The following is a 15059-nucleotide window of genomic DNA, read 5'->3' on the forward strand; positions in this document are numbered from 1 at the left end:
AAAAAAAAAAAAAAAAAAAAGGGGGGGGGGATGCTAAGAATCAGATAAGTCTGAAGAACTTTTAATAATCTCAAATAGGAGTGGAAGGCAAACAGGAGCTTAGGGTTGCCAAGGCAGTCAAGACTTGAAGGGCTGAGCATTCAAAGGGAAGTGAAGTTCAGAAAAGTGGGCCTGACTTCCGAAGCAAGCGTTGCGTTTCTCAGGAGAAACTCCTAAGGAGGATTCCCGGAGTAACAATGGCTACCTACAGCCTGGCGAACAAGCGACTATACGCCCTGGAAGACATCGAAAGGAAATCGCCGCCATCCTTCACATCCTTCAGAATGCAGGTACAGTGATCCTAGAATTGTCCAAGGAAAAAAACCAACCAGCAGCTTCTAGACCGGCAGGCGGCGGCTTTCACCGCTTCAGTGAAGCACGTGGAGGCGGAGCTGTCCGCTCAGATCCGCTACCTCACCCAGGTGGCCACGGGTCAGCCCCATGAGGTCTCCAGCTACTCTTCAAGGAAGGACTGTCAGATGGCTCTGAAGCGAGTGGACTATGCCAGCCTCAAGCTCAGTGATGTGGCTTGAACCTGTGAGCAGATGCTGGAGAACTAGGCAGGGAGGTGGACCCAGAGCTCAGAGGGAGACCATTGCCTGCGCCATGGGACAGAACCTGGGAACATGTACGATGGGGAGCATGGGCACCCACATGCCCTGCTGCTCAAAGTACACTTGGGGAGGCCAAGACCGGAGGATCATGTGACGTCGGGAGTTTGAGACTAGCCTGGCCAACTTCGTGAAACTCCGTTAAAGACAAAGGGGCAAATGGTGGGCATGGAAAAACTGAAGCCCGAGCCTGCCCACAGCTATGCCCTGGCCTCTCCAGCAGGGTGCTCCTGCCCTGTACTCCACCAACACCCTGACAGGCTCAGACAGAGATGGAAACTCACACATCCAACCCACTTCCTCAAACACTTCATGCTCCTGCCCCAGGCTTTGCGCAGACTTGGCCTGATGAAGATACATTCTTCTTCACTGGGAGAGACAAAATAAGAACTAGAATTTTAATAATAAAAGCAACAACAATAGAAAAAAAAAGTGGGCCTGACATGCCACACTAATTTCTGCATTGAGACATTTGCTGATTCTTAATTTTTGCAATGCAAAAGGCTCAGAAATCTCTGACAAAACAGCTGGAAAATAAAACAGAGGTTTTAGTGGCCTTACATAGCTGGGGAGACAAAAATTGGAGTCTAGTCTCTCCAAGCTCTAGTAAACACTCAAGATCTCTGCTTAGAGCCCAGGGTATATATGAAAATGTAGGTTTGAATGAGAGGTAGATTCAGACTTACAAAGACTGCAACATAGTTTTGAACCAGGGATTTAAGTAAACTGCTTGTATTTGAGCTACCTGGCAGAGAATAGGATTAAATTTCTCTGAAGAAAGATAAATCCTCCTTAGTCTTTTCAATTTTTGTGTATAATATTTGCCATTTAATTAAAGCATCAGGTATGTATGACACAAAGTTAATAGAAATAGGCAATAAAAATAGACCCAAAGTGATCAAGATATTTCAGTTATTAGACACAGGAGATATTCATATATTCTTTTTTTTGAAAGATGACAAGTTAAAGGATTTCAACAGAAAACTCTAATATACTAAACTATTGTGAAAATTTTAGAAATTAAAAATACAACTAAAATTAAGACCTAATAAATGCAGCACATGGAAAACAGCTAAGGAGAAAATTGGTATATTTGAAAGTCAGTAGAAAATTTACACATTGACACAAGGATTAAAAAAAGAATAGAAAATATTTTTAAAATGTTAATAACATATGGATTAGAATGAAATGGAGTAGAATGAAAAAGTCTAAAAATATGACCTAGAACTTCAGGAGGAGATAGATTGATTGGGATATAGAAATGATATTTACAAAGATAATATCTGAGAGTTTTCCAGAACTGATGAAAGACATGATACCACCGCTGTAAGGATCATTCTTATCCTAAAACACTATAAACAAAGATGGAAAAAAACCCATATACCTAGATACATTATAGTAAAATGAAGAATCTTAAAGACAAAAGGAAAATCTTAAAAGAAAAAAAAAAAAAAAAAAAAAAGACACAGCAGCACATTTAAATGAGCAACAAACAATAAAGCTAACAGCTGACTTCCCAACAGAAACTTCAGAAACCTGCAGACAACGGAAAGATATCTTTAGGTATTGAAAAGAAATACTTGCCAAACTAGAAATTTATATTCAATCAAATAGACGTTCTTTAAAAATTAAGAAAAACTAAAAGCACTTTTGAACCAACACAGAATTTCTCACCATGGGTACCCACACAAGAAACACCAGATTAGGCTTTTAAGGCAAGGGAAATAATCCCAGACTGAAGTACAAAAATGAATGGAGAATAAAGGAGAGACACACATGTACAAGTGAATAATACATTAAGAAGAAGAACAACAACAACATATGTAACTTAAAATGTGTGTACATTTAAAGTTCATGACAATCATATCACAAAAAGCAGAAAAGGAATAGAGTTAAAAGTCCTAGCCTGAGAACTGGTAAGAGAACTAATTTGTATTGAACCTTAAAAAGTCAAAAGCACAGGTAGTAGTCTCTAGGGTAGCCATTTTAAAAATAGTAAAAAAAATAACTAAAAGCAAATACATAAAAATTATAGAATAATAACATATTTTTTAGTTATGTAAAAGAAGTTTTTTTAAAAAGGCTAGATAAAAGGTATATGTAACAGGGAGAATGGCAGCTACCCAAACAGATTACTGATTACCCTAAAACACTATTAAGACCAAATGATCTATTTAAAATACAAAGACTTAGGCTAGATGAAAAAAAAATAAAACCCCAAACCCAATTATATATGGCTAACAAGAGGCACATCTTAAAATAATGACAAAATAGGAAGATCGAAAATGAAAGGATGAAGTAAACTGTGTCTTGCAAACACTAAGGAGAAGAAAGCTAATATACCTTTACTAACCTACCAACCGCTAGTCAACTGACAAGGTAGACTTTAAGGCGAGAAACATCACCAGAGATAAGGAGAGGCTTTCTTAATAATAAAAGGTTCAATCTTCAAGAAGCATATGAAAATTATAAATTTGTATTTACTTAATTACATGGTTACAAACTATATAAAGCAAAACTGAACTAAAGTAAACCAATCTACAGTCTTACTGGGACATTTTAACTGAATTTCTAATGAACTCACAAAACAAGGTAATAAAAAAAATTTAGTAAGAACATAAATGACTTGCACAACATGAGTAAGAAAGTTGACCTGATATATAGAAAACTGCATCCCAAAATGCAGCGTTTTCACATCTACATGGTATATTTACCTAACTTGAACACATTGTGGTCCATAACACAAGCAGTGAAATCATTCAGATCATCTCATCTAAAAGTGAAATTATGCCATAAATCAGTAACAAAATATAACTGCAAATTTCCAAATGCTTGGAAATTAAGTCATACATTTCTAAACAAATCATGGATCAAAGAAGAAATCAGAATGAAAATTAGAAAATATTTTGAAATAAGTCATAAGAGGCTCTGTTTTCAACAATGTTGGAGGAGCCTGTGTTAGATTAACTTACTGACAAATAAAAATTGTAAACTCTGGGCAAAATACTAACAATCTCTGAACAACAGCAGCAACGAAACCAAATGACTATTTATAAATTATTCATGTCATAATAAAAGTGCTTAAAACCATTAAAAGAAAAAGATTGTAAAAGCTTCAGACAAAAAAGACAAATTATGACAGAGGAAGACACCAGCATATCTCTTGGTGGAAACAATGCCAATTAGAAGACAGTAGAGAAAAATATTTAAAGTACTGAAAGAAAAAAAATCTGTCAACAAAATCTTAACTCAGCAAAAATGAAGACATTTTCAAGCATACAAAAGCTGGAAGAATTTGTCACAATCAAACTTGCACTTCAATAAATGTAAAATGAGATTCTTCAAGCTGAAGGAAAATGATACAAGATGGAAAACTGTATCTACGCAATGGAATAAGGAGCACCACTAATGGTTAAGTATGTGGGTAAACATAAAGCTTCTTCTTACTATTTGAATTTCTGCAAAAGATAATTTCTGGGTAAAAGAAAAATAATAACAGTGTATTTTGAGGTTTATAATATGCAGTAATCCCCTCCTTATCCATGGGTGATATGTCAAGACCCCCAGGGATTGCCCGAAACCACAGACAGTACTGAATCCTAAATATACTGTAAACAAATTCCTTCTTCCTTCATTGCAATTTCATGGATAGAAGATTCATTCTTACTGTAGGTTTTAGCAGCCTCAGCATGCCATTGTTTCTTTCCTGATTGCCAATAACTTTCACCTCTTCACTTAAAGGAAGCACTTTGCAGCTTCCTTGCCATATCTGAGTTGCCATCATCACCATTCTTGTGGTTTGGGGGCATTATTAAATTAAATAAGAGTGACCTGAACACAAGCACTGTGACTCCATGACAGTCAAGCTGATAACCAAGACATCTACTAAGTGACTAATGGCTGGGTAGCACATACAGCATGGATACACTGGACAAAGAGATGATTTATGTCCTGGGTGGGACAGAGCAGGTTGGTGTGCGATTTCATCATGCTACTCAAAAGACCATACAATTTAAAATATATAAACCATTTATTTCTGGAATTTTTCATTTAACATTTCTGGACCATGGCTGACTGTGGGTCATTGAAACTGCAGAAAGCAAAACTACAAAGTGGGGACTACTGCATACAGAAGAAAAAGGCATGACAGCAATAGCACAGAGCACAAAGGCCAGGAGGGGAGAAATGGATATAATCTATTGCAATGTTATTAAACTATATGTAAAGTGCTTTATTTTACCATTTGAAGATAGATTATGATAAGTAAAATTTGTATATCATAAATCCTAAAGTGACCATTAAAATAACAAAACAATTACAACTAATAATCAACAAAAAGATAAAATTAAATCACAAAGTACTCTCAATCCAAAAGAAGGCAGAAAAAGAAGGAAAGAGAACATACAATAGGAAAATAAATAAAAAATAAATAGCAAGATGATGGAGTGAAATCCAATTGTATCAAAAATAACATTAAATGATCTACTACCTCAATTTAAAGGCACAGATTATCAGATAGGCACACAAATAGGTTAAAAGTAAAATAACAGGAAAAGAGATACCACAGTAACACCAATCAAAAGAAAGCTTGAATGGATATATTAGTATTCCAAGGACAAAGAGGGTCATCTATAATAATAGAAAGAGATCAATTCATCAAGAAAACGTACAATTCTAACATTTATATATCTAAAACAGATCTTCAAAATATATGAACCAAAAATTGGAGGAACTGTGAGGAGAAATAGAGACATGCACAATTATAATAGATTTCACCATCTATGTCTCCATGATTGAGAGAACAAGTATACAGAGAATCAGTGGAGAGAGAAGATGATCAATCCTACCAACGTACCTGAAATAACTGACATTTATGGAACATTCTACCCCATAACAGCAGAATGTACATTTATTTCAAGTGCACACAGAAATAGATCAAAACAGACCACATTTTGAGCCATAAAACTATTTTCAATAATTTAAAAAGGGATCAAGTCCTACAAAGTGTTGTTCTCTACAATGACATTAAATCAGAAGTAAATTACAAAAATCCATAGAAAATCCTCAGATATTTTAACACTAGATAACAGACTTCTAAATAATGTGGATCTCAGAAAAACAATCAAAAAGGAAGTTAGAAAGTATTTTGCACTGAATGAAAATGAAAATACAACCTATCAAAATCTGTGAGATGCAGCTAAAGTTATATTTAAAAGGAAATTTATAGCACTAAATGCCTATTCTAGAAAAGAAAAAAATTTCAAATCAAAGAAGAAACATTAAGAAGCTAAAATAAGAGGAGCTAATGAAACCTAAAGTAAGAAGTAAGAAAGAAAATAATAAAGATCAAATCAGAAATTCACACAATAGAAAACAAAAAATAGAGAAATATCAATGAAACAAAGATCTGGTTCTTTAACAAAACTGATGAACATCTAGTCAAACGGCCTTCCTGTGATTTCTGCTGAACATTAGTTTCCAGGTTACTGTCTTCTATTGTACAGTATGTGTGTTACATACGTTGCTTTTTTTCTCACTCTATTGCCCCCATTCGTGTCCATATTATCAACATTTTTATTAAAGTAGCTTAACTAGTTTATTTTACAGCTGGGAAACTTCCATTGACACAATCCACTGATCTTATTCAAATTTCACAAGTTTTACCAGTCCTCCTTTGTGTGTGTGTGTGTGTGTGTGTGTGTGTGTGTTTAGTTCTTTACAGTTTTAACGTGTGAATTTCTGTGACCACTGTCATAAGCTAAATACAGAATAGTTCAGTTGCAAAGAGCCCTCATACTGCCCTCACATATTGATAGCCACCTCCTTTTTACTGCTGTCTCCTGCTTCATCTCCAATCCTTGGCATCAACTACTTTCTTTTGCTACATAATTTTATCATTTTAATAAAGTTGTACAAACAGAATTAGACAAGGGTCGGATTTTCTCACTCGGCATAATTTTCTGGAGACCCATCCAAGTTGTTGCACAGAATAATAGTGAACCATTATTACTGCTTCATTCCTATTTATTGTTCCATAGAATACTATGGAATAGATGAACCAGTTTGTTTAAACCTAACCTGTTGGAAGACACTTGGGTTCTTTCCATTTTTTGACTATTACTAATAAAGCTGCTGCAAACATTTCTGTACAGATTTTTGTGTAGACGTAAGTTTCCATTTCTCTGGGATCAATGCCCAAGCATGCAACTGCTGGGCTGTAAGGCAGTGATACATTTAGTTCTATAAGAAACTGCCAAACTACCATATACAAGGAAATTAACACAAAATGGATCATACACTTACATTTAAACCTAAAACTATTCATTTCTGGAGAGAAACAAAGATATTAATGAACTTAGGTTAGATATCATATTATATACAATATTAAAATCAGGATACACACCAAAAAAACTGATAAATTGTACGTCATCAAAGTTAAAAAGTTTCATTTTTCAAAATATATTTTTGAGACAATGAAAAGTGAACCACAGACTGGGAAAAAAGATTTGCAAGTCCCATTTCTGATTAATGACCCGGATCTGGAATATATAAAGAACTCCTAAAACTTACTAATAAGAAAACAAACAGCCCAATATAAAATGGGCAAAGATTTAAACTGACACTTCACCAAATATACAGATGCCAAGTAAGTGCATGGAAGATGCACAATCCTATTAATATGAGAAATGCAAATTAAAACTACCATGAGATATCACTACACATAGATTAGAATGTCTAAGATTAAAATGTCCAAACGTACCAAGTGTTGGAGAGGATGTGAAGCAACTGTGATTCTCATACATTGCTGGTGGGAATGTAAATGGCACAACTATTTTGAAAAACAGTTTGGCAGATTGTTAGAAAGTTAAACACATACCTACCATATGGCCTACCCATTCTACTCCTAGATAGACTAGACAAGAAAAGAAAGCGTATGTCCACGCCAAGATTGTATGCAAATCTTTTCAGTAGCCTTATTTATAATGGCCCCAAATGGGAAACTAACACACATCAAGAGGTGATTAGTTAAGTGAATTGCAGTGTGTCCATACAATGGAAGTATCGCTCAGCTCAAAAAAAAAAAAAAGAAGAAGAAGAAGAAGAATTATCGATACATAGCACGATGCAAATGAATCTCAAAATAGTTATGCTGAGTGAAAGAAGACTGACAAAAAGAATAGACTTATGATTTCACTTCTATTAAATTTAAAGAAAATGCAAAGTGCCATCAAGCTGAGGGATGAGGCGTGGGAGTCACTAAATGATCTTTGAATCAGGTGCCGTGGCTATAGTCACCACCTTTGCTTTGGTTTACTTTGTGGCGTTCTCCAATATTTTGAAGGCTTAAAACAGTGAGAATGTTGGCTCTATTCATACTTATTTTTCCATGAAGGAATGATAGACCATATCTCTCAAATTCTAGATTATGGTCTTCCAAGGTTGTTTTAAAAAGAAAAAATATTATATGTAGCTCTATTTTTTTTTTTTTTTTAGATGGAGTCTTTCTGTGTCACCCAGGCTGAAGTTGAGTGGTATGATCTTGGCTCACTGAAACCTCTGCCTCCTGGGTTCATGCGATTCTTCTGCCTCAGCCTCCTGAGTAGCTGGAATTACAGGCACGTACCACCACATCCAGCTAAATTTTGTGTTTTTCAGTAGAGATGGGGTTTCACCATGTTGGCCAGGCTGATCTCGAACTCCTGACCTCAAGTGATCCACCTACCTCGGCCTCCCAAAGTGCTAGGATACACACGTGAGCCACTGCGCCTAGCCTCAATCTCATTACTTCTGTTTACTATTATACTGTATACTATGACCAGTACAAGAAGGTTAGAAAAAAATTACAAGAATTGACAGGAAATAATAAAATTGTTATTCTTCCCAGCAGCATGATTGTTTATGTAAGAAAGATTCCACAAACACTTAGAATTAATAATAAATTTAGTGAGAACACTGAAAACAGAGTCAACATACAGCAATCAATTGTATTTCTACATAAAAAAACAACCACAAAATAAAAATTTAACAAGATACCATTTAAAAGAACATCAGCAAACATCATATAACTAGGAATAAACTTAATGAAAGTTGCGTAATTCTTTTGCACTGAAAATTACAAGATAGTATATAGAGAAATTAAAGGAGACCTAAATAAATGGAGGATATAACATATTTATTTTTTATCCTATAAAAATCTCATTTCTCCTCAAATTGATCTATTGATTCAGTAAGTTTATATGGGAATGCAAAGGGCCAAGAAGAGTCAAGACAATCTTGAAGAATAAGAAGAAAGATGAAGACCTCATCTAACCAGAGAGTAATTCCAATTCCGCATTTATTTATTTATTTATTTATTTATTTATTTTTGAGGCAGGATCTCACTCTATCACCCAGGCTGGAGTGCAGTGGCATGATCATGGCTTACTGCAACCTCCACCTCCCAGACTCAAGTGATCCTCCTGCCTGAACCTCCCAAGTAGCTGGGACCGCAGGCATCCATCCCTGCTCCTAGGCAATTTTTGTATTCTTACTAGAGATGGGGTTTTGCCATGTTGCCCAGGCTGGTCTTGAACTCCTGGCATCAAGTGATCTGCCTGCCTTGGTCTCCTAAAGTGCTGGGATTACAGGCATGAGTCACTGCACCCAGCCATAACCACAGAGTAATTTCTATGGAAACAGTAGACAGTCCAGAAACAGACCAGCATGTACATTGTCACTGATTTATGACAAGGGTGACATTGAAATACAATAGGGACATTTTTTCCAAAGGCAGCACTGGGCCAACAAGGGACAAAAATCTTGACATCTATATCACACCACACAAAGATACCAATTCCAGGTGAATTGTAAATCTACCTGTGAAGGGTAAACAATAAAATTTCTAGAAGAAAACATTGGAGAATATCTTTGTGACACAGGGTTAGGCAAATGTTTATTAAATAGGATACAAAAAGCACTGACTATAAAAGAAAATTGATAAATTAGACTACATTAAAATTAAAAATTTCTGTTCCTCAAAAGAACAGAATGCTAGGGAGTTAAGGTGCAAATTACTGAATAGACCAAAGTATTTGCAATTCATATAACAGGGAATTTGATAAAGAAATGGTACCAATAAATGAAAAAAATACAGACAAATCTTGGACAAAACATGTAAGCAACTATATCACAAAGGGAAGACAGATGTCCAATGTTTATATGAAAGCGTTTTGCATCATGAGGCATCAGATGAATACAAACCAAAAATCACAAGGAGATACTACTACATGTACATCAAAATGATTAAAAGAAAAAAAAACAGACCATACCAAGTGTTGGCAAGGATGTGGAATAATTGGAACTCCCAATCACTATTGATGAGTGTGTAAATTTGTACAACTCTTTGACAGTAAAATCTACTAATGCTGAATAGCTGCATACCTCATGCCCCTGGGGTATATCTCCAACAGAAATGTATATACACACACGACAAAATGCACATGCAATAATATTTATAGCAGCAGTACTTGATGAATGCTGAAATGAAAAAACAACCCAAACATTCTTCAGCAGTAGAATGAATCAATAAATTGTGATATAGTCCTATTACAGAATACCCTACAGTAGGGGTCAGCAGACTTTTTTATCAAGGGCCAGATAGTAAACATCTTCAGTTTTGCAGATCACAGATTGCCTCTGCTGCATATTCTTCATTTTTTTTTTTACAGTCCTTTACAAAATAAATGCCATTGTTGGCTTGCGACTCATACAACAACAGGCCATGGTGGGCTGTAGTCTGCTGGGCCCTGCCCTAGATCACTAGCAATGAATGTATTAGTGCTGCATGCAATAACACAAATGAATGTCACAAACAAAATTTTGCCTCACAGAAACCATTTTCAAAGGAATGCATACATATAATTTCAGGCAAAACTGATGACAGCAGAGGACTTGATAGCAGTCACCTTTGGGGATAACGGTAGTGAGGGAAGAGGGTACACAGAGAGCATCTGAGGGGCTGGCAGTTTTGTTTCCTAATCTGGGCGGTTTTCATATGTGTATGCATTCAGTGAAAACTTAGAGATACACATATGATTTATATAATTTTCTAAATGTATATTATACTTCCATAATAATTTTACTCAAAAATCCTATAAAATCACTGAAGTCCAGTGTCCCCCCACAATTCTTAGTTGCCAGTAAAATTTGCCAATTCTTAACTGTATGCCAGTTTCTTTTTAGCTGTCCTAATCGGTAAAATCTTAGCCCACCAAAATACCTAAGGCCATCTAAAATGTTTGTCGGTGGCTCGGAAGATTATCGTCACTGGACAGTTGCTAAATAAAAGCAAAACACTGGCTTTCCTTGTCATGAGGAATGGGAGAGAGATGGAGAAAGAAAGAGAGGGGAAGCAAGACAGTTGGAAAGCAACGGAGAGGAGCATAGCCCTTGAGGACAATGGCCCCAGCATCTGGCCCGCAGTCATTGTGCTAGGTCACAGCACTTCTATTTCAGTAGAAGAGAATTAAGAACACTCTTTCGTTAGAAACAAAAAGCCCAGTTGAACATATTTTTCTCATTTGTGCTTTATCCTAAACATTTGTAAAGATTTAGCAGCTCACCCCAGCAAGCCTTTTTAATCCACATTCCAGTAATAGAGATTTCAGAAATGCTTTCTCAAGGACATTCTTGTGTCCAGGCTTCAACAGAGCCAAGAAACTTCATCCTTTAGGGGGCTTGGTAAAACCTTGAGATCGTGACCCACGGGACAGACAAGAAGAGGATTCTCTGAGCATGGTGTTCTCAGATCAGCATTCTGCCAGGGTGGGTTTGGAGGGCAAGCCCCAGGGTATGGGCATGAACAGTGGCTCATGCCTATAATCCCAGCACTTTGGGAGGCTGAGGCAGGCAGATCACCTGAGGCCTGGAGTTTGAGACCAGCCTGGCCAACATGGTGAAAACCCCATCTCTACTACTACTAAAAAATAAAAATAAAAATAAAAAATTAGCCGGGTGTGGTTGTAGTAGTCCCAGCTACTCAGGAGGCTGAGGCAGGAGAATTGTTGGAACCTGGGAGGCAGAGGTTGCGGTGAGCTGAGATGGAGCCACTGCACTCCAGCCTGGGCAACACAGTAAGACACTGCCTCGAAAAAAAAAAAAAAAAAAAAAAGAAAGTGCTCAACCCCAGGAAATGCTGCTGTATCTGAACTCTGGGTAGAAAAAGTGATGCATCCTGACTTTTCTTTTGATGATAGTTGAGTTAGATATGCAGTAGGATTCCGCTTCTTAGAAAAATTGTAGCTTTAGAAAATGAGCAAGGGAACAAGTATAGAGTATTAAGTGGCGGTGTGGCATCCAGGAGCTTGTGATCCAGGATGGGGAGGAGAGGGTTTAAAACCATCAGAATGGAGAGAAAGGCCGGAGTGTCCGAAGTGTGTGTGGGGAGGCAGCAACAGGAGGAAGAGAAAATGAAGTCCAAGATGGAAAGATAGAAACACAGAGAAAATGAAGCGAAAGGACAGAAAGCAGGTGAAGAGGTAAAAAGGCATCAGCGAAGTTCCCAGGGCTAGCACACCTTGCCTGCATTTGCCTCCTTGCAGCAAGTGATGGGATAACTCAACTGCTGATGACCAGCCCCAAGCAGCACTCCTTGACCAAGTGATCTGAGTTCCTCCCTACACCTTTTTACCCTATGCCTGTGAATGGAAGAACTCTGGAGGCAGAAAGGGGAGAAGTAAGAATAACAACATATAGGAGTTCCAGAGCAACTAAGACATGGATATTATATGACCTGCTTGAGGCTACTCAGTCAGTAGAAGTGTGGTTGGGATTTTAAGGTCCTCATATTCCCAAACAATTTATATTCTAAAAATCACCAAAATTGAGGAGTTGCTTAGGAGGTCTTTTCTAAAGCCCACTCTACTTTGACTGCCATCCTATCTTATTCTATCGTTGGAGACTCATTGCAGTAAGATCTGCCATAAAGAACACCAACCTAAGAACCTTAAGGTTTAAGCCAATGATTCTCAGATTTTCATGTGCATGATCAGATGGGTGGGTGCAAAAACTGACAGCAGATTTCCAGGCCCTGAGTAGTGTTAGCTCTAGACTGGGGGAGTGGGGGTAAACAGAGCAGCACCTCTCAATGATTTCCCATGGCAGCATGGGCTGAAGTGTGTGTGTGTTTGGCAGGGGGTGGGGAGAAGGACAAGTATTGGGAGACGGTTGGCTGTGACAATCAGTTGCCATGGCAATACATTAGTTTCTAGTACTACAAGCTAGGTGGCTTAAAACAGCAGAAATTTACTCTCTCAGAGTTCTGGAGGCTAGGAGTCCAAAGTCAAGATGGCAGTGGGACTGCGCTCCCTCCAAAGGCTCCAGGAAGAATGCTTCTTTGTCTCTTCTAGCTTCTGGTTGCTGTCAGAAATCCATAGCGTTTTTTGGCTTACAGACACATCACTCCAATCTGCTTCTGGCCTTTTCCCCTGTATGTCTGTGTCCAAATTTTCCTCTTTCTGTCAGGACACTGGTCATATTGGATTCAAGGCCCACCCGAATCACTATGACCTCCTCTTAACTTGGCAATATCTGCAAAGACCCTGTTTCCAAATAAGGTTACATGCACAGCTTCTGGGTAGACTTGAGTTTTGAAGAGGCATTATCCAACCCAGTGCAGGCCTAATAGTCATTATAAATGATGTGGTTCAGATGACTGCTTTTGATAGCCTTATGGAGTTAACATAGGGAAAAGACAAACTTAAAAGAAAACCCAGAATTCTCAGACAATCAGAAAACCTCTGCGGAGGCACTGAGTGAGTTCCTTACATTACGTAGCTGTGGGGCAGCTACAGCCCAAGGCCAGGGTCTGGTTGTAATAACTGCAGTGTTGCTGCGCCCATTAATTACTCACTTCTGCAAGGTCTCTTATGCCAACTTTTCTTATGTCATTGCATTAGGACACTGTAGAGAATAAGATGCACCCTAAGAAATGAGATGGGGATATTTGGGCAGACAATAGAAGAGAGTGTTGAACTACCAAATCCCCATTAAGCCCTTGAGGCAGAAAGCAGACACTTGTCCTTTCCCAAACACCTTCCCTCCAGCGTTTCAAAACTGCACCTGGCAGTTGTAGCAGAAGACCCCCTGCCACCACCCTCACTGCCTCTGGGCCCTAAGGAGAGCTCCATCTCCTTGCAGGCTGGAGGGAGATGTGCCAGGCCTGCTCTGTGAGGCGATAACCCCCACACTTACAGAGTAGAACTTTGCTGAGTTTCACTAGCAACAGTCTAGGAAGCGTGTATGGAAGTGAATTCTTCGGACATAAAGCCAAGGAAGAAAAATCTAAAACAAGATTGGGCCAAATTAATTAATATAGGTGTACTTGCTCGGGGTTTGGGATTTAAAATACTGGTCTAGGCCAGGTGCTGTGGCTCATGCCCATAATCCCAACACTTTAGGAGGCCAAGGCAGGCAGATCATCTGAGGTCAGGAGCTCGAGATCAGCCTGGCCAACATGGCGAATCCCCGTTTCTACTATAAATACAAAAATTAGCCTGGCGTGGTGGCGACTAATAATCCCAGCTACTCGGGAGGCTGAGGCAAGGAGAATCATTTGAACCTGGGAGGCGGAGGGTGAAGCGAGCTAAGATTGTGCCCCTGCACTCTAGCCTGCGTGACAGAGCAAGATTCTGTCTCTAAATAAATAAATAAAATACTGGTCTGTGCACCTGATGGTGGCATTAGTTGGTTAGGATTCATGGAGGTCTGGACTCAAATAGTGGCCTATGGTCAATGAGGCTGAACTCCCCTCATAAAGCTTTGGAAACCTTGGTGTGCATAAGAATCACCAGGCCACAAGAAATGCACTGGAAAAGAAGTGGAGCCTGCAGTCCTTGAGAATTTCAGTAGAACTCAGCAAAGTTCTGAAATTCTTTTGAGGGTGTGGTGTTGTCACCTCCCAGAGCAGGCCGTGCACCCCTGCATCGGGGCTGCAATGAGATGAACTCTCTTTAGGGCTTCAAGGCAGCAAGGCAGCTGGCAGTGGGCCTTGTGCTACAACTGCCCGGGGCAGTTATTGAAAGCAGCTCTGAGGTGGTGTCTTCTGAAGGGAGGGGATATTGGTAGGTGTGGCAATTTATTGAATTTTCTTATCTAAATGGAGGCTTGACATTTTTGAATCCAGGTGATTGCATTAACCTTCAGGGACAAGGTAGGCGCAATTATCACAACAAACAACAGCGGGCTGTTATCAGAATGCTTTAATGTCAGTATGATAACAGCTGGGTCCCTAAGAATGAAATAGTTGGTGCTGCTTGACCTATGGAGGTTAAAAATTTGAGGTCTGATTAATAGAAACCTAACTTGAGTTGCCATAGTGGGAATTCAAGGTCTCGTAGGCAGTTCTAAGACATAAGCCATTTTGTAGCTCAA

General features: G+C 38.4%; 1 pseudogene; it reads left to right on the top strand.

The window, feature by feature from the left end:
* Window positions 1-178: 178 nt before the first annotated feature.
* Window positions 179-599, top strand: LOC108291370 (annotated as a pseudogene).
* The last annotated feature ends 14460 nt before the right edge of the window (window positions 600-15059 follow it).

This window comes from Cebus imitator, unplaced genomic scaffold (genome assembly GCF_001604975.1).
Source record: "Cebus imitator isolate Cc_AM_T3 unplaced genomic scaffold, Cebus_imitator-1.0 Scaffold450, whole genome shotgun sequence".
NCBI lineage: Eukaryota > Metazoa > Chordata > Mammalia > Primates > Cebidae > Cebus > Cebus imitator.